Source organism: Tinamus guttatus, unplaced genomic scaffold (assembly GCF_059628265.1).
Source record: "Tinamus guttatus ecotype Peru unplaced genomic scaffold, ASM5962826v1 Tinamus_guttatus_pri_ptg000443l, whole genome shotgun sequence".
In the NCBI taxonomy this organism is placed as follows: Eukaryota; Metazoa; Chordata; class Aves; order Tinamiformes; family Tinamidae; genus Tinamus; species Tinamus guttatus.
In genome coordinates, this window is record NW_028288977.1 from 558601 (window position 1) to 585963 (window position 27363).

At 47.1% G+C, this 27363-nt stretch overlaps 1 pseudogene; it reads right to left on the minus strand.

The window, feature by feature from the left end:
- Positions 1–800: 800 nt before the first annotated feature.
- Positions 801–25438, minus strand: LOC148593166 (ATPase family AAA domain-containing protein 2-like; annotated as a pseudogene).
- Positions 25439–27363: the final 1925 nt, after the last annotated feature.

Consider the following 27363-nt stretch of genomic DNA (forward strand, 5'->3'; position numbering starts at 1 on the left):
AAGAAGGATATCAATGGCATTAGCAATATCACCCAGAAAGCCTCTTGGTGGGGGAGAAAAAAAGAAAAAAAACATCTAAAAAGAAAAAGCAACTCGCCATTAGACAGTGGTGTAGTGCAGGCTCCAGGCATCACTGGCATCTCTATTCTTTCGTTACACTTGTTATCTTGTTTATTACATCCAGAAACAGAGGGCTGCTGTGGTATCACCTCGTAGTGAGATGGCACATCCTGTGAAGAGCTGCAGCCTTGCAATGAAGAATGGACAGCAAAAAAGTTGGTCTCATGTTTCTACTTACAAATACTGAGGCAAGTCTTCAAATCCCGAGGGTTGGAATACACACCTCTTTTCTCACTAGACTCTAATTTCTTCACAAAGTTGTTCCAAGTCTTTATCCCTTTCTTCCTTCCCTATGGCACGGGCAACATCTCTCAGAGCACAAGCTTTGTCTCTAAGGAGACGATCTGAAAGTTGACAGTCAGAACTGAGTGTTTGCCACTAGCTAAGTGAAATCCTTGATTTGGATCATATGAAAAAGATGAACTCTTTTCCCAAAGAGGTTTTTCAAGCTATTTCAGTGAATAGTTTTGGCAGAAGAACATAAAAGTTAATAATCAAGGCAGAGGCACTACATCTTCATTAGCACCGGTTGCACATTATTTCGTCTCTAAATAATTTAACAGTACACCAATTTTTAAAGTGGCAAGAAATGCTCTCTGTGGATGTTTCAAGGGAGCTAATCCCAAGTCCATTGTAAAGAGACAGCTCTTCTCAATCTATACATTTTAAAATGTTGTTGTCTAAATGAGGGATGAAGAGCTATCCTCACCTCCAGCTTCTCTATCTGGCTTGTATTCTAAGGCACTGCTACAGATTAGATCAGTATCTTTCAGAAAATCTCCTGCAGTTATATATTGGTGCAAGTCAATTTTAGAGAGAATTGTTGAAAGGTTCATTGGCTGTTTAATAACTGTGATATAATCAGGTACCTACAAATTAAATAGATGGGTTCAGAGGTTGTATTAGACTTACACAGTATCTACCCACATTATTTTAATAAATTCAAATAAATGACTTCTTAAAAACCCTGAATATTTGTGACATTATGAGCAGATAGTGGAATTAACCACTTAGCTGCTTGAAAAAGGAAGGGCTCTTTCAAAGGGCTTTGAAGAGACACACTGGAAGGGAGAAGAAAAGCAGCAGGAAGCTGGGATGTATGTGTGGGACAGCAAAGGGAACAGACACGCAGAGCTGGATTTGCTTCCTTCAGCTTCAGAACATCGCAGTAAATACATTTGATTGAGCCACCCCAGACAGGCTCTGCTCTGGGCAGCAAGAAATCGGCTGTCGGAATTGCCTTTTGGAAGTAGCTGCCCTAGGCATCTCCCTTAGGAGGAGATATCTGGAGCAGCGCTAATTTGGTCTTTACTGGGAGCATGAGAGGAGCCTCAAGGCTAGTTTAGGTGAGGACACCTCTATTTGTTTAGACTATTCACATGTCAAGAGCCTGGAAGGGAAAGAAGAGGGATGCCCAGAGGAACAGGGCCCTTGCTGATACACAGCTGTATTAAAATTGCAACTAACTCTGAAGTATATGCCCCCATCCTAACAGACTTCTTCAGTAAATTAAATGAGAAAAAGAGGGACTTAGAAGTTTTGGGGGAAAGATGAAACCACATGTCATTTATGGCTGATCCTGTACTGGGGAGCCAGAGACAAAATGGCAGGCGGAATCTTGCATTTTTTTTGCAAACATCTGCTGTTCTCCTGTTCCCAGAGGAACCACTGACAGCCAACAAATACGTAGCAAGAGCTTTAGGCTTTATTCAAACAGCCCCAAAGAAATCTGACCGTTTTTTTCAGAGTTATAGCATACCTACATATCAAAGTCTTTCCCCAGGCAAACTGTGGTGGTAGCTGCTCTGACTTTCTAGGAGGAAACCAGGGCTTTCAGTGACTACTCAAAAAAACGACATTGAAGAGCCTCAGGGAGTCAGCAAAATAAAACACAAAACACTTTTTGCTCCTCCAAAAATAAATCCTTTTAGTGCAGTGCTAAAGATAAGACTTTCGCTAGAGCACACCAACACTGGGCAGTTAAAAATACACCCAGATAGTACAGTATTACAGACCCAGACCAGTTTACCTCATCTGCATCAACAGTGTTTGTGAAAGCCTTGAAACGTCCGTCAGTAGCAAGTCTGAGAGTAACATCCCTTAAGAAAACGCTAAGTGCACCAAGGGACTACTCCTCCTGCTCCTCTGCCCCTTGCGTTTCTCCCTGTGGTGGTTCCCGAGGTTCAGGCGGCAGCGCCACCGGGAGCACTTCCAGGGCCTGCCGAGCTTAAGGGAACCAGAAAAGTTTATTCCATCGGCAGCACTCAAATAGGAGCACACACAGAGTTACTGATAGGAAACCCACTACCAAAACAAATACTGTAAGGCTGTTAACATGCAGTTAGCAAATTTTTATCTACAGAATAGGCTCACCTGCTTTCTTTCTAGATGCAGGAGGTTTAGCAGCTTCATTTAAAATTAAGTCCTCAAAAAAGTTTTTTCTCTCTTCCTTAGTAGGCAATGGGATATTGAAAACTTCTCCATAATCTTCAATAAACAACTCTTGTATCTACGGCATGAGAAGGAAAGACATTTCAGGCACAAGATCATTACGCCGGAAGGAGGATTTTTTAAATTAAGCTTAATAATGATCTGAAAAATAATATTAAAAAAAAATGTTATCTTCCTGGTGATCAAGGCTAGATTTTTTTAGGTCAGGATGGCAAATAAAATATCTTATTTGAGGAAAAGCTCTAGAATTTAAGCTCAGGGAATGGACCACCACAGGATGCACTGACAGAGTGATGACATCCCACACCTTTGAGGTTTCCTGCTGAAGTGGAAGCGAGTCCCATGACTTACAAAACAACGGCGACAAACATTCTCAGCACTGCTTTGTGTCTAAGCAAAATTACATGATTCAGGAGGGTGCCCTCGTAATAAAAGGATCCATTTGCTTGAAGGAGGACAGTATTACTTAAAGGATTCATAAAATGAAACTGAATAAAAGAATTGGGAAAAGTGTTGATAGAAATACCTCATCTTGGAGATCCATGTACGATACGTTTGCTGTTGCAAGCAACAAAACTGGAGCAAATGCTGGAATGTTCTCTAATAACGTTTGTAAAGGTAGTTTTCAAGGCAACGCCAGCTGTTTCCCACCATACATCGATCTGTGGAACATAAATTATACTTGGTGCTGTCCTCTGAACTTCTCGGATAAACTAGTAAAATGAAAGCTTTGGTAAGAGCAACAAACCAGGGAGTACAGGTGTTGGGAGCCGAGCCGGATTACAAGACACGGACTCAATATGAGGTTAGGTCTTGCTCCGTTTATTAGCAGAAGTGCGCATATATTTATACCTACAAGCATCTGAGGGATATCCAGGTTAGCTACGATTGGTTGCTAGGGAGGTTGCTATGTCCCGGCCGCATAGGCTCTTTCCCAGCTCTGCAAAGTTGTTTACCAGAGTCGGCTAACTACACTTTCCCACATAGCTCCCCATTCCCAGCCGACCAAGGACAACTCACTAACACTCCCCAGTACATTATCAGCAAGGCGCAGGTGGTGCAGATTCTCAGCACAGTGCAGGTTCCCAGCACAGTGCAGATTCCCAGCACAGCATTTCCCTACAATTCCCCCTTTTTTCTTTTGCACTAATCAAGCCTTGCTGGTAAGTGAGAATACCTTATGTCTAATACATGCAAAAGCAGAATACCTTTTGTCTAATACATGCAGAAGCATAGCCAAAAACTACAAAGCATAAACAATAAAACAACTAGTAATATTAGCCGCGATTTACTTATACATGCACGCATTCCCAAGTCCATGTTGGTCTGCAAAATCTTCCCAGCCGAAGAGTCCGACGTCTTGCTGAGCAGCGTCAGCCGTCTATTGATCTGCTGATGGGCAGCCCAGGGACTCTCGATCATTTCATCGCCAAGGTTTTACCAACCGCCTGGAGCTGTAAGGTGTCCTCGATCTCCAAGCCATTCCTCTATAAGTCCTCCTTTTTTCTTTTGCATTAACCAGGCGTTATGAGTAAGGGAGGATAGCATTCGCCTTAAGCATGCAAAGGCACAGCTGACTAAACCTAGGATTAAAAGTATAATAATCCAAAGCATCAAACCTGTTTTAAGCAAGGATTTCAGCCACCCACCAATACCCAATACACCAGTAAACCCATCCAGTCCAAAGAAGCCCACGTCTTTCTGTATCTCCTGGGTGTATTCCATCAGCTGTTGGATTTGCTGGTGGATTGCCTTAGAGTGGTCTTGCAGGTCCGTACAGCACATTCCTTCAAAGTCTTCACAGCCCTGCCCATGGGCTAGCAGGAGGAAGTCGGTGGCCGCTCTGTTCTGAAGCACTGCATGTTGTACCTGTGACCCCCCGAGACTGCCAGCACCTGAGTTCTCTCATGGCAGACCATGTGAGCCACCGCTTCCAACCGAGGGGTCACACTCTTGCACGGTTGAACTGAGAAGATCCATTCTAAAACCGCAAGGTAGTCTTCTCCCCCTTTTTTCTTTTGCCACTGCATGATGAGGGCAAACACCGAGATTGGATTGGAGACGTCCATGAAGTGTATTGGGAGTTCAGAGCATTCCTTCCATTGCGACATTCTCCTGTGTGCACTGATATGATGTATTGAGTAGGCTATATGGATTCAGGTCTGTCCAGTTGCTTTGAGGAATACCTAACACCAGTGCATCAAATTGATCTGCTGTCCCACAAAGCCAACAACTCTTAATTTGGGTATAATTAACAATACGCCTAAGAAGCATAACATATCCATTAGCATTAAAAGTAGCATCAGCTCCTATAATAGCGTTAAAAGCAACATTACCTCCTAAAAGCCACAATATACAGCTAATAATAACAGTAACACTTCTGCAGTCTCACACTTTCCACAGCTAGGGTACCAGCTGCTTGCCTGTACGTTTGATGTATGCGAGTCTGCTTCCAGCCAAGGTCTCACCCATTTTGCTGGCACCCATCTGGTTCCAGTATCTGTAACGACACAAGCATACCCTTTTCCCCAGGTTATTAAGCCCAAGGGTCCCGTCCATTTTCCCGTGTTCCAGTTTCTCAGCATCACCTTACATGGACCCGACTTTACTTCTGTCAGGGATCCCTTTAGCCCAGCCCTGTGTTTGACCATCAGAGGGACTAGGCTGTCCTGGGGTAATCTCAAAAATTTAAAACATATACTGCTCTTGCCAATTTTTCATTTTTTGTAGCTGGTGTTTCAGCGTTTGGTTCATATGTTCCACTGTCATAGTCCTCAGGATGCAATGGTATGGTGAAAAAACAATCTTTTAAATCAATTATTAAGATGTCCCAATAATTTTGGAAGGTTCTCTATTTCCATTTCTATTTATGTTTGCATAGCTTCAATTTGGTTTCCTCTCTTGCCAAGGGTACAAGTCAGAGTGCGGCTCCCAGTCCTCCACTGGCAGTGGGAGGGGGGGTGGGCGGGGGAGGTGGGGGGGGACGCCGTAGTCAGAGTTATTCCTGACTTTCCCGTTTTCAAATTCTGCACTTTCTTGTTGTGCTTATTTAGCCCTCTCTGCTGATATATATTACACAATAAAGATCTAAAGACCACGCACACAAACAGCACAAACACAATTTCTATCCAGTGGCACGACCTCACGTAGCTGTGCACTCCACTAGTGAGTTCCACTGTCTCAATTGCCAAGTCCCATCCTCGTTGCCAATTAGGTTGCGAATGGGTTTGGGATTCGGCAATAATCACACAGAACAAAGTGGCTACGGCTATTCAGGTGAAAGCACGTTAAAGAAGCAAAGTATGCCTAATTACTCGTGAGGTAATACTTGTCGGCAGGACACTGAGACTGAACGTTCTCTCGAGTTGGCAGATTAGAGGGTTGCTGACAGGCTCCTAACTCGGCGGGCGTCCCCGCAGAGACAACGTGGGTCTCAGTGTTAGGAGTCTCACCCCTCCTTTCTCTCTGCTCTGTCTTGTTTATGCCCGGTGCATCCTGCCACATAGGGCCAGTACGTGCCAGCAGGCAGACCAGGGGGCGGACAAACTCCACCTTCAGTCACATAACCTTCCCTCCTGGGTGCGCAAGTGCGCATGCCAGTAAATTGTCCCAGTCGTCACTCTGAGGGTCCTGCCTTTCTCATCTCCCTTCCTCTGGGGTGTTTGACCTTCAAATTAGTTTAGAGGATGTTTGCAGTTAAGTTGGCTACAAGCCCAGTCGAGCAGCCGCCTTCAACTGCTTTCGGAGGAGGTCGGCTGTGAGCCTGGCTGAGCAGCTGCCTCCATGCTCCTTATCGCTCAGCCTGGGCAGGCAAACATCTTCTTTCTCAAGGTCTTGGATTCTAATTCGCACAATAATTTTATGACTCTACAGATCATACAAATTTCCATACCTTTCAACCATACCTTGTGTCAGCATCAATATACAAAGGATACAACACATAATAGAGATGAACATAGCAAATAGAAACAATAGCCCTAATAACGGTTTCTGTCCTCACTTAAAGCATTACAATTCTTCAACCCCCACTTTTAAAGACAGATCAAATCCCTCTGCACCTCCCTCCTGGCTGTTGTCAAGCCCTCAGCAACATAAGTCTCCTTGATATCATTCGCCTTCTCTTCCCCAGCCCCCCTTCTCCTTTTTTCAAGGCAATCTAACAAGTCCTGGATCCAGCCGGGTCGTTCTTCAGGCGTGACGGGGGTGGTCTGGAAGCAGGGACACAGACGGTGCAGGTGCCACAGGTACAGGCGAGGACGCGGGCGGGGGGGTTGGCGATGGATCTTCCGAACACCAGCGGTTTTCGGTGGCGTGGCGGTCCCGGTCCTGAAGTGCTCGCAAAGGCTTTTACAGGTACACTCCTCGCAGCTTCGGGAGGCTCACGATCCGGCGGTGGCCCTGTGATGTCCTTTGGGTGATGGGGGGGCTCAGGACCCCCTCGCTTCAGCTTGGGGCTTTGCAAGCGTCCCTTGTCTCTAGCCCATTTAATCAGCTCATACAGCTTCTTCGTGCTCACTGCTGCCTCCCTCTTTGCTAACAAGTCCAGCAGCAGCTGCACAGCAGCTTCTCGCTCCATTTTCATACTCACTGCTGCTTCTCTTTTCGCCTGCAGCAGCTGTACCACAGCTTCTTGCTCTATTCTTGCACGTGCAACCTGGGTCCCGGCTTCTCGCCCCCCCAACGCCGACTTTTCGTCCTGGGTCCCGGCTTCTCGCCCCCCAATGGTGGCGTCACAGAGAGAGCCCCCTATCTCCTGCCACTCGGTGGCACTAATCATAATTTCCAGAGTTTGCAGATGTCCCGTCTCTTGTGCCCATCATAACAACTCATAGAGTTTCTTCGTACTCACAGCCGCCTCTCGCTTGGCGAGAATATGCAATAGCAGCTGTGTTGCCGCCTCCCAGTCCATGGTTAAGGCGGTCTTCGCGGAGGGGCCCCCTTTTGAGCACCCCTGGACCTACGCCTTGCGCCCGGTCCCGGCGTGCAGCTAGCATGCACTCACCGCCGCCTCTCGGCTCCCCGACCTCCCGTCACCGTCTTCAAGGCGATGTTTTGAGGCCGACCGTTCCCGCACCGTTGTGCCAGGTTCCCCGAATACCTGCACCGTTGTGCCAGGTCCCTGTTCGGGCACCAGATGTTGGGAGCCGAGCCGGATTACAAGACACGGACTCAATATGAGGTTAGGTCTTGCTCCGTTTATTAGCAGAAGTGCGCATATATTTATACCTACATGCATCTGAGGGATATCCAGGTTAGCTACGATTGGTTGCTAGGGAGGTTGCTATGTCCCGGCCACATAGGCTCTTTCCCAGCTCTGCAAAGTTGTTTACCAGAGGTGGCTAACTACTCTTTCCCACATAGCTCCCCATTCCCAGCCGACCAAGGACAACTCACTAACACTCCCCAGTACATTATCAGCAAGGCGCAGGTGGTGTAGATTCTCAGCACAGTGCAGGTTCCCAGCACAGTGCAGATTCCCAGCACAGCATTTCCCTACATACAGGCTGCTCATAAATAACTACGCATCAAACTGGCCTAATAAAATAGAAGTGCATAAAGGCAAAGTACCAAAAAAAAAAAAAAAAAAAAAAAAAAACCTCACCATGCAAAACTTATTAGAAGTAGAGTAAAATTTCTACTTTGACTCAATATTTGACAGAGCTACACAGACAGAGATCCAGATTGCTGCCTGACTGCAAAACTGCTTACATGTAAGTTAACTTCTAAAGAGCCGCACGACTCAATAGAACATCTCTGCTTATGTGTCCATCTCTCATCAAAGGTCAAAATGTTATAATACAGTAACAAAGTACAGTAAAAGCAGACCACCTCCATTAACAATTTCGCTTACCTCACTTGAGCAGTTTACAGACAGTCCGTGAATCCCGAGATCAAAGAGAGAAGAAAAAAAAAAAAAAAAAGATACCTGTGCACATATTTCCTCTGGTGATGAGGCACTAGTAAACAGAACTGGCAGGTCCAGGGTATAAACTGGAAACTTTTCCAGAGCGTGTATGACTCCAGGCGCCAAGTGGGAGCTTTGCCCACGGTCTGGCTCTCCAGAGAGCAAGAGCCTTGGCCTGTGACACGTTGGCTGGTGAGAAGCATTTCTAGAACAAAATTAGAAAATAGCAAGCTTAAAACACATAGTGATGAATAAAGAAATAAATGTTAATTTGCTCTGTTTCAATTTTCTCTTGAGAGAAGACACAAGCAGCATAATCTCTTTCCAAAGACACAGCAAGCTGAAGATTCTGAACCTAAAAGAGGACAGGCATTTACCTCTTGAAGTCAAGGGATGTTTTCGTCTTTCGACAAGACGTTTCAGGAAAAGTCTCCTCATCTTCAAAGGCTGAATGTGACTGCTCATCACTACAGATGAAATAGCTTTGTAAAGTAGCATTCATATCATCTGGAAGACAAGAAGGGTTTGTTAACTTGCCTGGATAGTCTCCATGTCTCTCACTCTAATACAGCTTCCAAAGCAGCCCCAAAACCCACTTATCTTCTATTTCTCCCTTGGATGGGCTCACACTAAGTGCTGGTTTTGAAGATTTGATCCTACCACAGTCTAAAGAGGTTGCACAAGGCTCTACAAAGCTCGCCTAAGTCTTATATTTTGCAAAAGTTATATTTCCTTATTGGCCAAATGTCTCTTTTTTTGCCTCAGGAACAAAGAAATGTGATTATCAGCAACAACTCCTGTACTTGTTAGTCACCCACACAACCCACGAGGCTGTGTGTCTGGAATCTGTGTCCCCCAGTAAAAGTATGGGAATTAAGTGAATGTAATGGCCACCAACGGCCCTTTGTCTCACGACTCCTAAGCCAGGGTGTGTATATCAACACATCTTCTGTATAAAGATCCTCCAGGATCACTCAGGGAGGAGAAGGTAGAAGCGGAGAACAGAGAGGGGAAGCAATTGTGGATCACCTAGCATCTCTGCTTGCATGTGTTGTGGCTTTCTGCCTGTTCTACCAATAAATGTGAACCTAGCAAGTCTCTGCACAGAAAAGCTAGCAGGATACTGCCAGGAAATCTGATGCATGTGATTTCACACATCGCATAGTGTGATCCACAAATACTTAAATTAATATGAGGTGAAATGACGATAGCTAAAACAACAAGTAGTTTTAACCAGCTGTACATGTCATTGTCCTACCTTGCTGCTGGTCCTTCTTTAGGACAAGTTCTGCGTGGGGAAATACTCTCTGCAGGACTCGTAAAATTCTCTTAAAAGTCTTATTAAGTAGTGGTTTAAAAATGAGTGATAATGCTTGTCCGGGCAAATCCACAGACCTCTGTGAAGCTGGTACAATTCTTTCCACAGCCATGAAAAAATCTTTTGCTGTTATTTTAATTGAAGAGACATCAAGCTGCAGTTTCTCAGGGCTTCTGTATATCTGAGGGTAGCGGCGCCGCAAAGCACAGAGGGCGGCTTCAGCACACATGGACTTGATATCGGCACCACAATATCCTAATAAAACAGAACATCAAATGGAGCATTATGTCAGGCTCTGGCAGAAGGCATGCAGGGCTATTTGAGATGGCCGAGGAAATGCCCCACCTGTCCTCTAGCTGAAGCTGCAGAAGGATGCGGGTATCACATTTGCTCCATTAGAGTAAGCATGCACTGCCATATGCCTTGGACCACCCCTGTCTCTTCCAGTGTCACCAAGTGTTCTTGTGTGCACAAGTGACTCCATCTCCAGTGATTCTATTAGGAGCTTAGAGAAGGAGCTTGTGTGCTGGTGTCTTGTGTTGTACACACTTTGCTTGTTAAAGGGAAAGGCATCTGCCATGTATTTGTGGAGTCATGAGAGTTATCTGAATCCCCTTCCAGTCCAGAGGCAGCTGAATAGACATAGGGAGCCCAGAATAAGTCATATGAGTAGCAGGTATCAGGGAACTCCCTTCTTCTCCTGTTTTGCTAATTGATGGGATGGGGTGACAGAAAGAACTAGACACAACTGGAAAGAACAATTTTGTTTCACTATTAATATTAAGGCAGTACTGAATGATACATTCAGCAGAACAATAAACTTAATACATGCTCGGTTTTAACAACGGACAAAATAAGCAAGGTAATGCACCTAACCGTTACTATACGAGAAAGAGAATAGTGATTAAGAGATACATCATCAGCTGCGTAAATAAGTTACCATCATCCAGATCCACAGTCACTGGGGAGTCCCTGTTGCAGAGAGAATTTGGAGAACCTTCCTAGGAACTGGGAGGTCTTACGTGGTGCGTCCACCTATAAGTGAGGTCTCCAAAGTCGCTGCAAGAGGGTCCAACTTTTATAGAGCCAAATAAGCAAATCATGATAACTTGCATTTTCTTTGGAAGAGGTAACATCTGGTGTGGCATACTTTTCCTATCATCTGGAACCAGGACTTGACCAGAGCCCAAATCTTGGATGGGAGGGTCAAAAACACTTGCATGAGCGCCTACAAAAGTTACAGTTTAATAAGCCTCCATGCAGGTTAGCATGAGCAATTCTATAGGTGAGTGTGCTGCAAAAGCAGTGCCGTATTCATCTGTAAGTCAAGCTCAACATGGGCCTGTTGTTCAGGCCCTGGCACTTCAGTTCCTCATGTTCCACTCTGTTGTGATAGACAAGGTTATATTCATCCCCACATTGTGGGGCTGCCAGGAAATTTCCTTGGTAGAGGGAAGCAGCATGAAAAGAGGAAACAGGCCCAAAATACAGCTTGGGAACCTCGGATTGGGCAATAGGATGAAGAAGTATCATTTGAAGTGCTGTGTGGCAACAGGGCACCCAGAGCAAGTCTGTCACTGCCATGGCTTTGTGTTTCAAGAAACAGCCACTGAGGATGGAAAAGCCATCAATGAAGGGAAGAAGAACCTGTTGTGAGAACTTGGTGGGGAAGCAGATTGGGTATCTACAGTCGGCAGGGACACAGGAACAGGTATAGGTTGGCCTGTGGTGGAGATGGCCAAAGGCACTGCCAAGGCCCCAGAAGAATGGAGGTCTTTATCCTCTAGACTATGGCTGTTGTTTCTGTCACTGAGGCTTACCAGGAATCATCAGGATTTCCTTGCTCTCTTTATCTTTCTGGGAACCTGAAGGCCTTTCCTGGCCTGCATCAGGAGGAGTGTTGCCAGCAGGTCGAGGGAGGTGATCCTCCCCCTCTACTCAGCTCTAGTGAGGCTGCACCTGGAGTACTGGGTGCAGTTCTGGGCCCCCCAGTACAAGAAGGACATTGAGGTTCTAGAGAAGGTACAGTGTAGAGCAATACAGATGATTAAGGGACTGGAGTGTCTATTGCATGAAGATAGAATAAGTGAGCTGGGCCTGTTTATTCTGGAGAAAATAAGTCTGAGAGGAGATCTGATCAATATGTTCAAGTACCTGAGGGGTGATTGTAGGGAGGATGGGGCCAGGCTCTTCTCCGTGGTGGCCAGTGACAGGATGAGAGGTAATGGGTGTAAGTTGAAACATAGGAAGTTTAATCTCTATATGAAGCGGAACTTCTTTACTATGATGGTGACAGAGCCTTGGAACAGGCTGCCCAGAGAGGTTGTGGAATCTCCTTCTCCAGAGATCTTCAAAACCCTCCTGAATGTCACCCTGTGCCACGTGCTCCAGGTGTTTCTGCTGGATCAGGGGGATTGGACTAGATGATCTCTAGAGGTCCCTTCGAACCTCAACCATTCTGTGATTTCTGATCGGAACCACAGAAGGCCAGGCCCTTACAGACTGCGCTGCAGACTAGACTGTTCTTGTGGCTACATCTATTTAATGGCACCAGTTACTGAAGAAGAGAAAGCACACAGCACCAAAGCTTGCTCTTTTCCTCTCGTCACTAAGGGTAGCCGGGCAATGGACTTTTACATGATTAAATGCGTTTGCAAAGAACTTCAGAGGTAGTGTAGTCATGCCTGACACAGTGCTAACCAGGCTGCCTTGGTAGTCAACAGGGAGCAGAAGGTTTTCGCCTACCTTCTTTTAGATGCTTACATAAAGCACATGACTTGTGTTCCGGAGATGTTAGCCCTGCGCTTGAGATGGGTCATTAGTTCATTGGATTTCAGGACAATTCAGGTTGTAGAGACCACTGGAGACCTGTACTGCAACCTGCTGCTTCCATCTGGGTCAGAAATAGGGTCAGAAATCAGAAATACTCCTGCGAAAGAACTTCTTTGGGGATTATACATCAGGAGGAGAGTTTAGAGGGTTAATGAGGTGCTATAAATCCCATGGACCAAAGGGTTTCCATTTTCCCTTTCTCCAAAGAAGGGCAGAGTGGGGTCTGTTCATGCCCCCTGCAGTGATTCTCTTCCTGCAGGCAGTACAGCCCTGCTGATGCCCTGTAACCTATTAACTAAGGAATGGGACTGCCTTGACTCTTTTGAGGATGACCTCACTCACCATGTAATTCTGAGGACAGGGTTGACCGGGCAGTACAAATGTCAGCAACAAGAGCACAACAACTGTGCCCTCTGATCAAGACTCCAACTTCCAGCCCCTTTCTCCTAGTGGATTTTATTTGTGAAGAACCACTGGAGATCTCCAGGACCATGATCTGCTACCTTACAGGTAGATCATGCCACTGAGTGCTTTACCCAGGAGCATTTTTGCAAGTCCTTGCCCCAGTGCTGCTCAACCAACATAATTATTTATTTATTTTTGAAATATTCTTTACTTCATCTTGTCCTTGTTTTATCTTGTCATTTCCTCCCTCTATATGAAAGATACTGCAGTGGAGGCAGCTCCAACACACTTTGTACAAGGTGTGTCACAGCAGGCTAAGTAAAAGCGAGCATCCAATTATTTGTGTATCAACATGATAGCAAATAATAATAACAAAACCAATGATAGTAATAATAAAGTAGAGGGAACAACAGCAAAGCTCAATCCTGGTATGGACCATAGCCAGAAATCATTTTGGGGGGCCAAAGGCAATATTACCACTACTGAAAAATCTACATGAAATCACTTTCCTCAAGACAACCTTGAGGTCTTTATTCCTCACGCTGTAAATGAGGGGATTCACTGCTAGAGGCACCACCGCATACAGAACAGCCACAACCAGATCCAGAGCTGCGGAGAAGATGGAGGGGGGCTTCAAGTAGGCAACAAATGAGGTGCAAAGAAACAGGGAGACCACAGCCAGGTGAGGGAAGCACATGGAAAAGGCTTTGTGCTGGCCCTGCTCAGAGAGGATCCTCAGCACAGCAGCGAAGATCTGCATGTAGGACACCACAATGAAAATGAAACATCCCAATGATAAACAGCCACTAAACATAAGAAGCCCAATTTCGCTGAGGTAGGAGTCTGAGCAAGAGAGCTTGAGGATCTGGGGGATTTCACAGAAGAACTGCTCCACCACATTGCCTTGGCAAAGGGGTAGTGAGAATGTGTTCCCAGCGTGCAGGAAAGCATTGAGAAAGCCACTGGCCCAGGCAGCTGCTGCCATTTTGACACAAGCTCTGCCGTCCATGATGGTCCCGTAGTGCAGGGGTCTGCAGATGGCAATGTAGCGGTCATAGGCCATGACTGTGAGGAGAGAAAACTCTGCAGAATATAAGAAAAAGAAGAAAAACACCTGGGCAGCACATCCTAAGTAGGAAATGTCTCTGGTGTTCCAGAGGGAATTGTGCATAGATTTGGGAACAGTGGTGGAGATGGATGCAAGGTCAAGGAGGGAGAGGTTGAGGAGGAAGAAGTACATGGGGGTGTGGAGGAGGCGGCTGCAGGCTATGGCTGTGATGATGAGGCCGTTGGCCAGGAGGGCAGCCAGGTAGATGCCCAGGAAGAGCGAAAAGTGCAAGAGCTACAGTTCCCATGTGCCTGCAAATGCCAGGAGGAGGAACTCACTGAAGGAGGTGCTGTTGGGCATTTTGCTGCCTCTGTACTTTGGGAGCTGTCCAAGCAAAAATGGATACAGAAAGATTAGGATAGATTTCCCTGAGGAAATCTTTCTCTTAAAATCCTATCAAACACACACACATTATCTCTGCCCATTGCAGCAGAGTCATAACAGAGTTGCAAGGCTTCACCTTTGTGTTGAGATGGCTGAGTTTGTAGCGTGGAACAAGGACTCTGTTCATGAGCTCCAGAGAAGTCAGCACTGTAGCACTGTGCGCAAGGGAATAGGGATGACTAAGATTTATATTCTTCATTCCACACAGATTTAATCCACTTAAAATGTTGATGGAATTTCCAAACACCTTCATTCCTACTACTAAAAAAGGTCACTTCATTAATACCTTTAAGGATTTTTTTGTTTGTTTGTTTTGTTTTGTTCTCCTGAAGAGGATTCCTGGTGGTAGAAATCCTCAGCATTCCTGCTCTACTCAGGGTGATCATCTGTAATTGCAGAGAGGCAAAAGGATTCACTCTGGCTTTAGTGCTGAGGATGCACAGCTGGCCTCTCCATCTGCCCTGACCCATCTGCCCTGTGTTCCCACCAGGGAGGTGGAGGATACTTCCCTTATCTTATCCCAAAACAAAATGACACCATAGAGAACAGAGGAATCCCCTTCCAGTGTGCCCATCAGCACTCTTTTGGAGGGGCTGTGAGGCAGGCCTCAGACCTCCCTTTGGAGCCAGCAAAACCTGGGGCTCCTGCCAACTGTGTACGTCCATCTCCCAGCAGCATTTTTGTGGCCTCAGTATCTAGAGGACTTCTCCCTAGGACACCTAGACAACACCACCTGCAATGGGGGAGCACTGCTCTTCTGCAGGGCTGCAGTTTGCAGCCCAGTGAGACACAGCAGGAGGATCATGGGATGTCCTAAGGACAGGGTGTCCTGATGAGAGAGTTGGCTCATTCCCAGAGCCCCACACTGCACTGCGCAGAGCCCCACAGATTAGAGGGGACTTGGATACCTCACTGTCAATGACATGTTTGCATGGCAAGACATGCATTGTTTGTGTCTGAACTGCCTCAGAAACTCCCTGCCCAGACAGTCCAAGGGCAGCATGGGCAGGTGGGATCATGGTTTAACACCATGATAGCTGTGCCAAGGGAGGCAGGGGCAGGGGGTGTTCAGGAGTGTATCCTATCTTGGACATCCAATTGCCCAGGGACAACTTTTGCCCTGGGCACGACCTGGAGAGCAGAGCTCTGTGCTGCTGGAGAGGAGAAGAGGGGTTGGAGGTGGTGGGTTCCACCTATCCACTGACCATGACTCGGCTGCCTGGAGTCGTCCCTGCAGGGAACTATTTCTCTGTTCCCCATGTCTCTGCCCTGCCTGTGCTCAGAGGCCCCATCCCATCCACGGGGTGCTCAGCTCTGCACTGCAGACACCTCCTGGGAGCAGGACCCTGCCCAAGGCACCTCTGTGTTGGCAAGTGCCAAGAAGCAGGTGAGAAAATAAACCTTGCTGGGTCTGGAAAGGTGATTCTGGTTCTGTCTGTAAGCTGACAGGTGGGTGAGGGGATTTGCTAATTTCCTGTCCTTGTTGTTTTGGAATCTCAAGCCTCTGCTGAAACCTGGCAAATTAAATACCATTTCACCCTACCCAAAGGGCATGGAACTGAATGGAGAGACACACAAAAGCTCCTTCCCTTTCAGATATTCACTGCCTGGGCCTTCCTCTTGTAATATCTGCTCCCAGGGTGAGCTAGAGATGTGAGTGGCTCTGACCCATGCAGCATCTGCTTGACGGGAGAAGGAACCTGCACTGCCAGGGGTTGTCCCTCACACCCAGAGCTTCTCCTCACAGAATAGTGGGTAGGTCTGTAATGAGTACTGACCTCTCCAGAGAGCAGTCACTGCCCTGACTGCACACCATGGCTTCACACCCCTGCAGAGTCCCTGGAAGAAGGGAAGAGCATACTCGGTCCCTGTGACAGTGTAGCAGGGAATGCCTGTGCTAAGGCATCTCCTACTCCTCTACAAAGCAGAAATCAGGAGACCCATCCTTACAAATCCATTGTGTGACTGAATAGGTTCAAGACCTTTCCATGGAACCTTAGTAACCTTGCCCTGCAGCCAGAGACTTACCATGTCAAGGGCTGTAAAGGTTTCTCCCACAAAGATTTCTCCTGTGGCCTCTCATTCCACACTCCCGTTCACCTCTCTCTGCCTTCTCTCCTCTCCAGTCTGCAGGAGCAGGCTGTGCCTGGAGCCCTGCTGCTCTTGGCACAGGAGCTGCTTCTGCACACAGTGTCTCTGGGCAGGGCTGCCTGGTTGCCATAAGCTCCTTCCATTCCAGGAGCCTGGACCTGCTCAGGAGCAGAGGTCCAGCTGAACTCTGTCCCTTGTGCTTCTTCCTCCTGGGAAATGTTCCATCAAGTCAAAAATTAATCACCTTTTGTCTTTTCCTAATGAGTACAGAGGGACAGATTCCAAAATTGCAATTTATTTCATAAGGGGACAACTATCTATGAAGTTGGAAATATCCCACTGTGGAAGATACAATTCACATCTCTTAACTGGGCAGAACCCCTAGATGAGACAAGAAGGGAGGTTATTGACACATGGTTCACATGTTGACGCAATGAGTCAATCTGAGTATTTCATGCTGGTCTCAAAACAGCTGGAGTCTAGTGGAATTCAGAAAACTCCCGTAAATGCCTAAAGCACACAGGTGGTGAGATTCCCCTCTCCAAATCTGAAGCACAACAAAGCTGCATGTGCGCTCCTTGTCTAAACTCCCATTGCCATCACTGGATATGGAAGACAGAATTCAGTTGCTCACACACAAATGCTTGATGACAATTGAAGATACTGATATGATCCAAAGCATTTTTCTGTGTCTGCTTGTTCTGATGGAGCAACTGGGAGACATGCATGATCCTAGAGCATGAGTTAGGGGCAAAGTTGGATATTGCCTTGGCCATCTGGCATGACTCCAGATTTTTAACTACAACTTGAGCCCCTCTACTGTTGAAGCTGAGGCATATTAAGATTCGAGTATTAACCAGAGGCTTTAGTAATTCAGTGCAGACACTTGATTTGCTGGCATAGAAAACTGCTGTCAAGGTCATGTCGTATGCCTTTGGTGTCCAGCACAACCACTTGTCTCTGGCAGACGCAGTATGGGACCTAAAGGAAAAGCATGACTCTTTGGGGTGGGCAAGTGCCCCAGGGCATCCTGGGTTTCCAAACTGTACCCAAACCACCGAATTCCGCCATTGCCTGAAGAGGAAGTTCATCCCATCTACATCTAGCTTGATACATAAATGGGAGGCACATCATGCCAAGGTGTCTGCTCTAATCTCTGCACTCACAAACCTCCTCCTCCTGAATGTCTTCTTTCCTCATCAGATGATATGAACAGGGACCGGGCAAATGGTGGTTTCAGGGTGGCTGGATCACAGGGTGCCCAGGCCAGAGACTTCTTCACTGGTAACCTGTCCTTCCTGGAGATTGGTTCAAGAAGTCTGCAACAAAGGCAATGATGCCAAAGAGACAGCTTGGGCAGCCATCCCCTCTGCTGCAATTTTTTGCACTCCCAGCTCTGTTTCTTCCTGGGCCTGGGGCTGCAGGGTTTCCTCTCTTAGTAGCAATCACCTTTCACAGTATTGCATTGCCACCTGCCATCCATGTCAGAATGTCACCACTTGCAATCAAGGAATCCTTTCATACATACATGTCCTTGGTGACATGTTTCTTGGTGACAAACCTTCAGCTGAGGTGGTGAGGTCAAAATGCATGCAAGCATACAGAGTCTAGGGTGCAGACAGATGCCAATGGAGATGTACAAACTGTCCCAGGAATGTCACATTGTTGGAATAACTGAGATATGGTGTATCTGTCACATGACTGGGATCCTTCAATGGCGGAGTACAATTTCTTCAGGAGAGACCACCAGGGAAGATGAGGAGCAGGACATCCTCATGGTGGAGGGATAGCTTGGATATTTTCCATGGGATGGACCAAGGGAGTCAGTTCTGAAGGGCAGACAGCCACAGGAAAGTTAGCAGGAAACAACCAATCAAGACTAGTACAGTGACCAATGTGATGTCTTGAAGGATGTTTCAGAGATGATGGAGTCTGTTTTGGTAGTGGGCAGAAGCATGACAAGGGAAGAGTCAACCTGAAGGAGAGTAGTGACACAAGAGAGGAAACGTCAGCTGAGGTGCTTGGCACCAACCATTTGTCCTGGGTCTGGGAGTGTTGACAGGCTATGCCAGTAGCTGCAGCCCCTGAGAGATCTCAAACACCCCAGGCAGCAGTGAGTCTCTTCCACAACCATTAGGAGCTTCTGGATTGTCATGGCTCCCATCTGCCCCTCGTTCCTTCACTGGCCCAGCTCTGCTGCCCTGCATATGACCCCACTGTGCAGACACCACACAGGACAAGGCATGATCAAGGTTAGGGAAACACCTCCTCACCCTGGTTCCCATGAGAGCCCTTAGTGACCCTTATCATAGGACTTCCAGCCCAGCAACCTGCACTAGTGCCCTGCCCAGTCCTGGTCCTGTCTCCCTGGAGTTAGCAGAAGGTCACGCTCCACAGTCTGCTGGTATCTGGGCCCAGACAGAGTCCAGGCAAGGCTGGCCATTTCCTCCATACAGGTGCTATTCCCAGCAGGCAGACAGAGCTGGTCACATTCAAAAGTCACCCATCACCAGGATCTTGGGGAAGGGCTAGTGCTGGAGGTGTTTGCTATGTCCGGCTGTATCTGGGAGGAGTTTCCTGGGGCAGTTTCTCTTCACTGTTCATGAAAAATAAATAAATAAATAAATAAATAAAAATAAAATAATAAGAAAAAAAGCCTGGGTAGAAACTCTCTTCTGATAGACTCTGCTTGAGAATCTCCATGGGAGGAGGATGGTCTGAGGCCTAGTAGATGGCCCCAGCATCTTCTCTGAATGGTTCCCTGCCAATCTTGTAGAGGACTTGTCCTCCCAGGGCTCACTATTGGACATTTAGTCCTCCAGGGAAGTGCAGATGTGGCAAGTGGTTGGAGGGAATATGGAGCAATTCCAAAGCTACCACTTGTGTCCAGGTGCACATCGGAACACTGCTCCTGGTATATCACAGAGGGTGACATGAATCGCTTTCCAGTCTGCCTTCCCTGCGACAGCTGCATCCTCCCTGCAGAGTCCTCCTTGTCGCAGTCGTGGTGTCCAAAAACACAAACAACTGGGGTAGATGCAACACAAACTACACTTTATTGTGTTCCAAGTACATTATATACACCGAGCTCTCCTCGTCATGGCTGCTGCTTATTGGTAAGGACTACAAAGGACAATAGCTAGTGACAGAGTTATGATTGGATGATTTTTAGCTTGGCCAGTTTCTGCTCCGTGACCAAACCTCCTTAAACTTATTAATAACTTTCTGCTGTCTCTGTGTGAACTCCCTGTCTCATAGATACACTCTAATCTTTTCAAGGTTAATGCTCTCTGCTAAGGAAGCCAGGGATTTCACAGACCAGCTGCAATCCCTGGCAATTCCCCCTTTTTGTATTTGTACTGCAAAAAAGGCATTAACAGTTTACTGCAGGGCCCTTTGCAGCAGACCGATCAAACAAGGTACCATTAATAACACAATTACAATAATTCCTAAAATCAGCAAACCTGTTTTCACTAGAGATAGTAACCACCCAGACAGACCCTGGTTGCCAAACAACTTATTTAACCACTCCCATCCATCATCCACTTGCAACTTGTGTACTCCATCAGCTAGAGCAACTGTAGTCTTTACCCTCGCCCCGAGTCTGGATCTCTGGCCTCATTGATCCATTGCCAGCATATTATGCAGCAGTTGAAGCCCTTGTATTCAGCTCGCGCAGATACCCACCACCAATCGGCTCCTCCGTTGGAACTCCCACCAGACACATAGAAAAGGGATTGAGGATCGCTGGTAGCCAGGTGTTTGGTGCTTTGATTGATTGATGGCATTGGCTAGGGTTATCCAGATGTTGCTGCTAGTTTCTTGGGGAGGGGCTGGACGCCAATCTCCTCCTCCATAACTTCCAAGGACGAGGAGGGCAGCGACTGCAATGCAGGTCGCATGCACCGTGCTGCAACCCATCGCGGTCCACTCTCTGTGGAGACACAAGCATATCCCCTTCCCCAAGTTATGAGCTCGTGTGCCCCAGACCATTGGCCAGTAACCAGATCACGAACTTGCACCGGTACCCCCTGTGGTACCTTTTCTGTTGTAGTCAAAGAAGAAAAATGCGAAAAAATGGGTGATAGAGTAGAGTTGTTAGGGAAGGAAAGAAAGTTAAGCACATATACAGCTTTATCTAGTCTTGCCTGTGGGGACTCCCCCTGCATTCCCCCTTTTTGTTTTTGCACGAGGTGCTTTAGAGTGCCATGTAAGCGTTCAACAATGGCTTGGCCTGTAGGGGAATGGGGAATCCCAGTTATGCGGTGAACACCCCATTGATTTAGAAACTCTGCACCTTTTTCGAAACATAGGCAGGACCATTGTCAGTTTTACTGTTTGAGGAATACCGAGAGTTGCAAAGGCATGTTGAAAATGCTGAATTATGTGTAAAGATTTCTCCTCTGCTTGAGCTGTAGCACAAGCAGCGTAGGAAAATGTGTCAACAGAAACACGGATAAATCGAAGCCGCCCAAATTCAGAGATATGGGTGACATCCGTTTGCCACAATTGTAACGCTTGTAGGCCTCTCGGGTTAACTCCATAGAAAACAGGTGTCTGCTGTACTTGACAATCAGGGCAGGCAGCAACTATAGATCGTGCCGTGGATTGCGTCAAGGCAAATTGTCGACTCAGCGCCGAGCTGCCCTGGTGAAAAAAACGATGAGATAATAAAGCCTGCAGGTGTTTGTTAGGGAGCGGACCCAAGGCCACAGCAGGCACAAGGGCATCAGCCCTTCCATTACCCTCAGCAAAGAAACCAGGTAATGCAGTATGACTGCAAATATGTAGTATAAAATAGGGTTCGGGTCTCTGTTGTATTGCAGACCATAGGTCTAAGAGCACCGAAAACAATCAATGTTGATCAATAAAAGACAGAACCATCTTATCTAGCCGTGCAACTAGATTGGCAACATAAGCAGAGTGCGTAACAATATTCACAGGTTGGAGAAACATTTGAAAAGCTATGGCCATAGCTCGCAGCTCCAATATTTGAGGTAATCCTTCTTGCAAGATTACCTTGTCATGCCATTCTTGGTTGTCGTGCCATACCACAGCAGCTTTACCAGTCTTTCCAGATCCATCTGTAAAAACAGTGCATCCATCAACTGGCCCCATTTGGCTTGAGTCCTTTTGACCCACCATAATTTCCCGAAAAAGCTTAATAAGCGGATGTGAGGGCAAATGATAAGAGATCTGCCCATGAAAATCAGCCATAGCTGCTTGAACTTCATACTTGTTGGCTAAGCACCATTCAAAATACCACATTTGTATTGGGACAACAATGCAATACAGATCCCTTCCTGTCAGTTCTACACATCTTTTACGAGACTTCATAATAAGGTCTGCTAGAAGTTCAAACAATCCTGGAGCAGTCTTTCGAGGTTGAAAAGGTAAAAACAGCCATTCCAGAAAATGTAAAGGATCTGTCCATTCAGGGTTCCATTGCACCAAGACACCAAAAGGAGTTGTCCGATCAATGAGGACAAACAACTGAACTATCTGTAATGGGTCAATGTGGGATACAAATTTAGTTTGAAATGACGACTCCACCTGCTGGATTGTTTGAACCGCTGCAGGACTCAAAGTCCTAGGTTCAGAAGGATTAACAGAATGCTGGAGCAGTTCCAGTAAGGGCTGCAGCTGGGAATTTGTGAGACCAAGATAGGGTCTAATCCAATTCAGCGACCCCATCAATTTTTGGACATCAGTAGATGTTTGAACATTAACACTAAGTTCGATGGGTTTGGGCGTCACTCGTCGGGTAGTGACTGTAAGCCCTAAATAATTCCAGGGCTCAGTTCTTCGCACCTTCTCTGGTGCTATAACCAAGCCAAAATGCTGTAAGGATTGTCTAACTATCTCTTCTAGATCATTCAGCTGCTCCCTTTTCTGGGCTGCAAGCAAAATGTCATCCATGTAACGGTGAGATAAAGGAGATAAAGCTTGAGCAACAAACCATTGGCAAATTGTTGGCAAATTTTTCATACCTTGAGGTAACACCTTCCATGGATATCTTGTGGCTGACTCAGAATGGTTTATAGGTAATACAGTAAAAGCAAATTTTTCCCTATCCTGGAGTGCTAATGGAATGGTAAAGAAACAGTCCTTCAGGTCTATTACCACAATATCCCAGGCCATAGGGATCATTGAGGGTGCAGGAAGGCCGGGCTGTAAAGCTCCCATGGTGGCCATGGCAGCATTTACCTGTCGTAGGTCATGTAAAAGTCGCCATTTGCCCGATTTCTTCTTAATCACAAATACAGGGGTATTCCAAGGACTGTGAGAGGGTTCAATGTGCCCAGTCACAAGCTGTTCTGGCACCAATTCTTGCAGGGCTTGTAACCTTTCCTCTGCTAGGGGCCACTGATCCACCCACACAGGCCTGTCAGTTAACCAGGTTAAAGCAAGTGTGGATCGATGAACACCCTGCAACGCAGTGGCCCCCATCAAAAATCCGTCGTAATCCTAATCCCCCATTGTCCTAAACAATCTCTTCCCCACAAGTTCAGGGGTGCAGAGGTTATGTATGGTTTGATCGTTGCTATTTGCCCTTCAGGATTGGTAATCAGGACAGGTACAAGAGACAAACCCCACTGAGTGGATCCTCTCAGCCCTACTACACCCATCCCAGTGTTCACAATGGGCCAAGACGATGGCCAGGAATGTTGAGAGATAATAGTCACACCAGCCCCAGTGTCCAATAAACCTGTAATCTTCAACGTTGATGGTGAATAGCCTTTGTTGGAGACAGTGCATGTCATTTGTGGCCTCTGCGCTGATACAGTTTGCGACCAGAAAATTTGAGGTGGACCCGTAGAATCAAAGCCTCCCTCTCGTCATTCCTTAAGTTCTGTGTGAGGAACACAACTCAAAAAAGGCAAAAGTTGAGCGACACGGGTACCTTTGGGAATGGTTACTGGGGGATAGGGAGTAGACATCATAGCACAAACTTGCCCAGTATAATCCGAATCAATAACACCTACATGAACAATTAATCCACTTAAAATACTGCTAGACCATCCAATTAATAATGCACTGAGTCCTTGACCTATAGGCCCCTTTGCATCCAGAGGCACTTTAACAATATCTGTAGTTGACAGAGTTACTGTGTCGGTGGTAGATACATCCATGCCTGCTGATCCACGGGTTTTCCCTGCGAGACGGTCGCAGAGGGATAAGCCATCAAAGGTGCTCCCATGCATGGAATCGCTGTGTGAGGTACTTGGGTCCCCGCGCGCCTCCCCACGCTTGTTTCTTCTTTTCCTGTCAAAGAATAGCCATTAATATGGAATTTAGATCAACAGTGTCTGGCAAAATGCCCTATCCTGCCACATTGATTACAAGTATTTTCCACAGGCTTGGCAAAATGCCCTGCCGCTTTGCCTTTTTGTTTAGCAGCTGCACTCTGAGACGAGCAAGCAGCCTTGATATGCCCCTCCTGACCGCACCCAAAGCACTTGGGATTGGAATGAAGAACTGCAGCTAGAACAGTCATTTTATGCGTTACAGTTCCCACTTTTGAACAGGCTGCTACCATTTCAGGAACGGTTGGGTTCCCTGGTATTGCTTCAATTATTTTCTGACATTCTTCATTAGCATTATCCTTAGCTAGCTGAGTGCTCAGTCTCTGTCTCAAGTCATCATCCTCTACTAGTTTTTCCAATGATGTAGCAATCCTTTCCACAAATTGTAAGAATGGCTCTTTAACCCCTTGCTTAACTGTTGTATATTTAGGACGAAGTGAGGCCAGTTCCATAGTTTGTATCAGAGCTGACATACCTAAACGTTGCACCTATTCAAGAACACTAGGGTCCCATTGAGCCTGAAGATCAGGGTTAGCAAAAAGGCCCATTCCTGTCAAAGCGTCAGCCCCAACTCCCCGCTGTGGATCTCCTTGCGGCAATTGCATGTTATCTAGTGCAGTCCGCTCAGCTAACCTCCTCCAGTGTGCCATAAACACTTGATTCTGTACAGGCTGGAACAGAATCTGAGCAAGATGGGATATATCATGCGGGGCTAAAAGATCCACATTAATAATTCGGATCAGCCGCATTACCTCCGGAGAGTTGATACCATATTTCTATGTATATGTCTGCAAGTCTTGCACTACTTTCCAGGCAACCATACTATGTTCATCCCTTCTTCCTGAGTTGGAGGCCACTTTAAACACAGGAAAATCTCCCAAGCCACAAGTGACAACTTGAGTGTAGGCCTCTGAGGGGTAACTGATCCTATCTAACAAATCCCGTTGCCTCACTTCGGCTTCCTTTTTTCTAACCTGATTCCAGAATTTACCAGGCTGTCGCGGCAACATAGTTACCATGGTGGGGGGGAGAGTCTGTGGTTCAGCTGCTAATCTCAAGGTCCGACATTGAGAATCCCCCATAGTCTCTTTCACAGAAGGACGAACAATAGAAACCACCCCCTCCTCCTTGTCTGAGGAGTCTTGGGGAAGGGGGGGTGGTATAAAGTTTTTACTGGGGATTTCTTCATCATTTTCCTTCTCCTCACCCCCAGGAGGAACGGAGGAAAACACAGGTTTATTTGAAGCCTCCCGCTCAGCTAAGTACTGTGCAGGTGTCTTATAAAGAGGGGGCAAAAACTCACTGGGAGACTTCCCCCATCGCCACATCTTTACCTGCTCATTGGGCGAGGTGTACTTATGACTTGAGTTGGTTTCATGTTGTGATGACCCGGAGGCGCCCGTGGAGGACTGCAAAGCGTCCATTTGCTCCTTACCAGACTCTACGGGAGAAGGGCGCTTCTCCTGGTCCTCTCTGTCTTCCCACAACAGAGGGGTACTTTCTGGCATCACCAGCATGCTCTCCTGGTCATGCTCGGCTTTCCAACCCTCCAAAGTCTCCCACGGCAGCCGCCAAGTAGCAGGTAAACCCTCTACCTCTTTAAAGCCTTTAGAAAGGGCATCCCACAGCTTATCTACCTTCTGCCAAGAGCTCACACTGAATGTGACAGCAGAGGTGGCTTCAAACCCCTGTCCTCAGCACCAGAGCAGCAGGCGGCATAACGCATAGTCAGTAACTTTGATACCTCTGTGAACAAGCAAAGATTTCCAAGTAGATAAGACTAGGGCTTCCTGCTTTGTCAGGTTTTGCCCTATGTCTCCATATTTCCACTCTCGGCGGAGAGACCTTCGAGAGGTGTCGGTCCCATTAGCACCTTTGAGATGTGTCAATCCCATTCCCAGCAGCTCTCCTTCACAAGGAGTCAAATCATGGGTCCGGACCAGGCAGCTGCCCCGTTGCTCTCAAGCTATGCCAGGCTCCAACACCACCGTCAGTCGCCAGGCGGTCCACTTATTATCATGTTGGAGTCACCAGTTGTCACAGTTGTGGCAGCCAAAACCACAAACAACTGGGGTAGATGTAACACAAACTACGCTTTATTGTTCTCCTAGTACATTTATACAGAGCTTTCTTTGTCGTGGCTGCTGCTTATTGGTGAGAACAACAGCTAATGACTGGATGATTCTTAGCTTGGCCAGTTTCTGCTCTGTGGCTAAAATCTCCTTAAACTTGTTAATAATTTTCTGCTGTCTCTGTGTGAATTCCCTATCTCATGAATACACTCTAATCTTTTCAAGGTTAACGTTCTTCGCTAAGGGAGCCAGGGATTCCACAGACCTGCTGTAATCCCTGACAGCCTCCGTGTCCCTGCCCGCTGCTGAGACATGCCTAGCTCCACAGGCAGTGCCTGCTGCTGCCCCGGCAGCTCTTGCTGGCCTGCCAGGGCCTCAGAAGAGAGCAGAGCTCACGGTCTCCCTCACAGCCATGTGCCTGTTAATTCCTGGTGCCGTCCATCAAAAGCACAGACAACAGGACTCTCCAGCCAGCAGCAGTGCCATGTGCCTGCTGCAGCCGCGCCTACCAGATGTTTACAAACATCGACTTGGCAAGGCTCATTTTCTGGCAGAGCTGTTGTAGAGCAGCCAGCCAGCTGGGCTCCAAGTTGGTCCTGTCCCTGAAGCTGCTCAGATGCAGGAGAGCTGCCATAAGGTGACCTGCATTTTCACTCTGCTCAAAGATGTCTTCTCTCTTGGAGGCCATCTCTGACTCAAATTTGCCCTCATGAAGCCTGCCTACCCTCCTGCAAACTGCTGGCCTGAGGCCAAAGGTGCTGCTAGGCAGAACATACCCTGAAGATCCCAAGGTTGGAAAGCAGCTTTGAAGAGAGGGACATGAGTGTGTTAGTAGACTACAGCCTGAGCATGAGCCAGCAATGTGCCCCTGTGGCCAAGAGGGCCAGTGGTCTCCTGAGGTGCATCAGGAAGCGTGTTGCCAGCAGGTTGAGGGAGGTGTTCCCATCCTCTACTCAGCCCTGGGGAGGCCACATCTGGAGTCCTGTGCCCAGTGCTGGGCTCCCCATTACAAGAGAGACATGAAGCTACTGGACAGAGTCCAATGTGGGGCTACAAAGATAATGAGGGGACTGAAGCATCTCTCCTGTTAAGAGAGGCTGAGAGAGCTGGAGCTGTTGAGCCTGCGGAGAAGGCTGAGATGGGATCCCATCGGTGCGTACAAATGTGTGACAGGAGGGTGTCAAAGGGAGGGGGGTACACTCTTTTCACTGGTGGCCAGCTAGAGGGTAAGTGGCATCACCTACAAAGTGAAGCACAGAAAATTCCATCTGAATTTGAGGGAAAACTCCTTGACTGTGAGGGTGAGAGAACAATGGCACAGATTGCCCAGAGCGGTTGTAGAGTCTGTTTCTCTGGAGATATTCCAAACC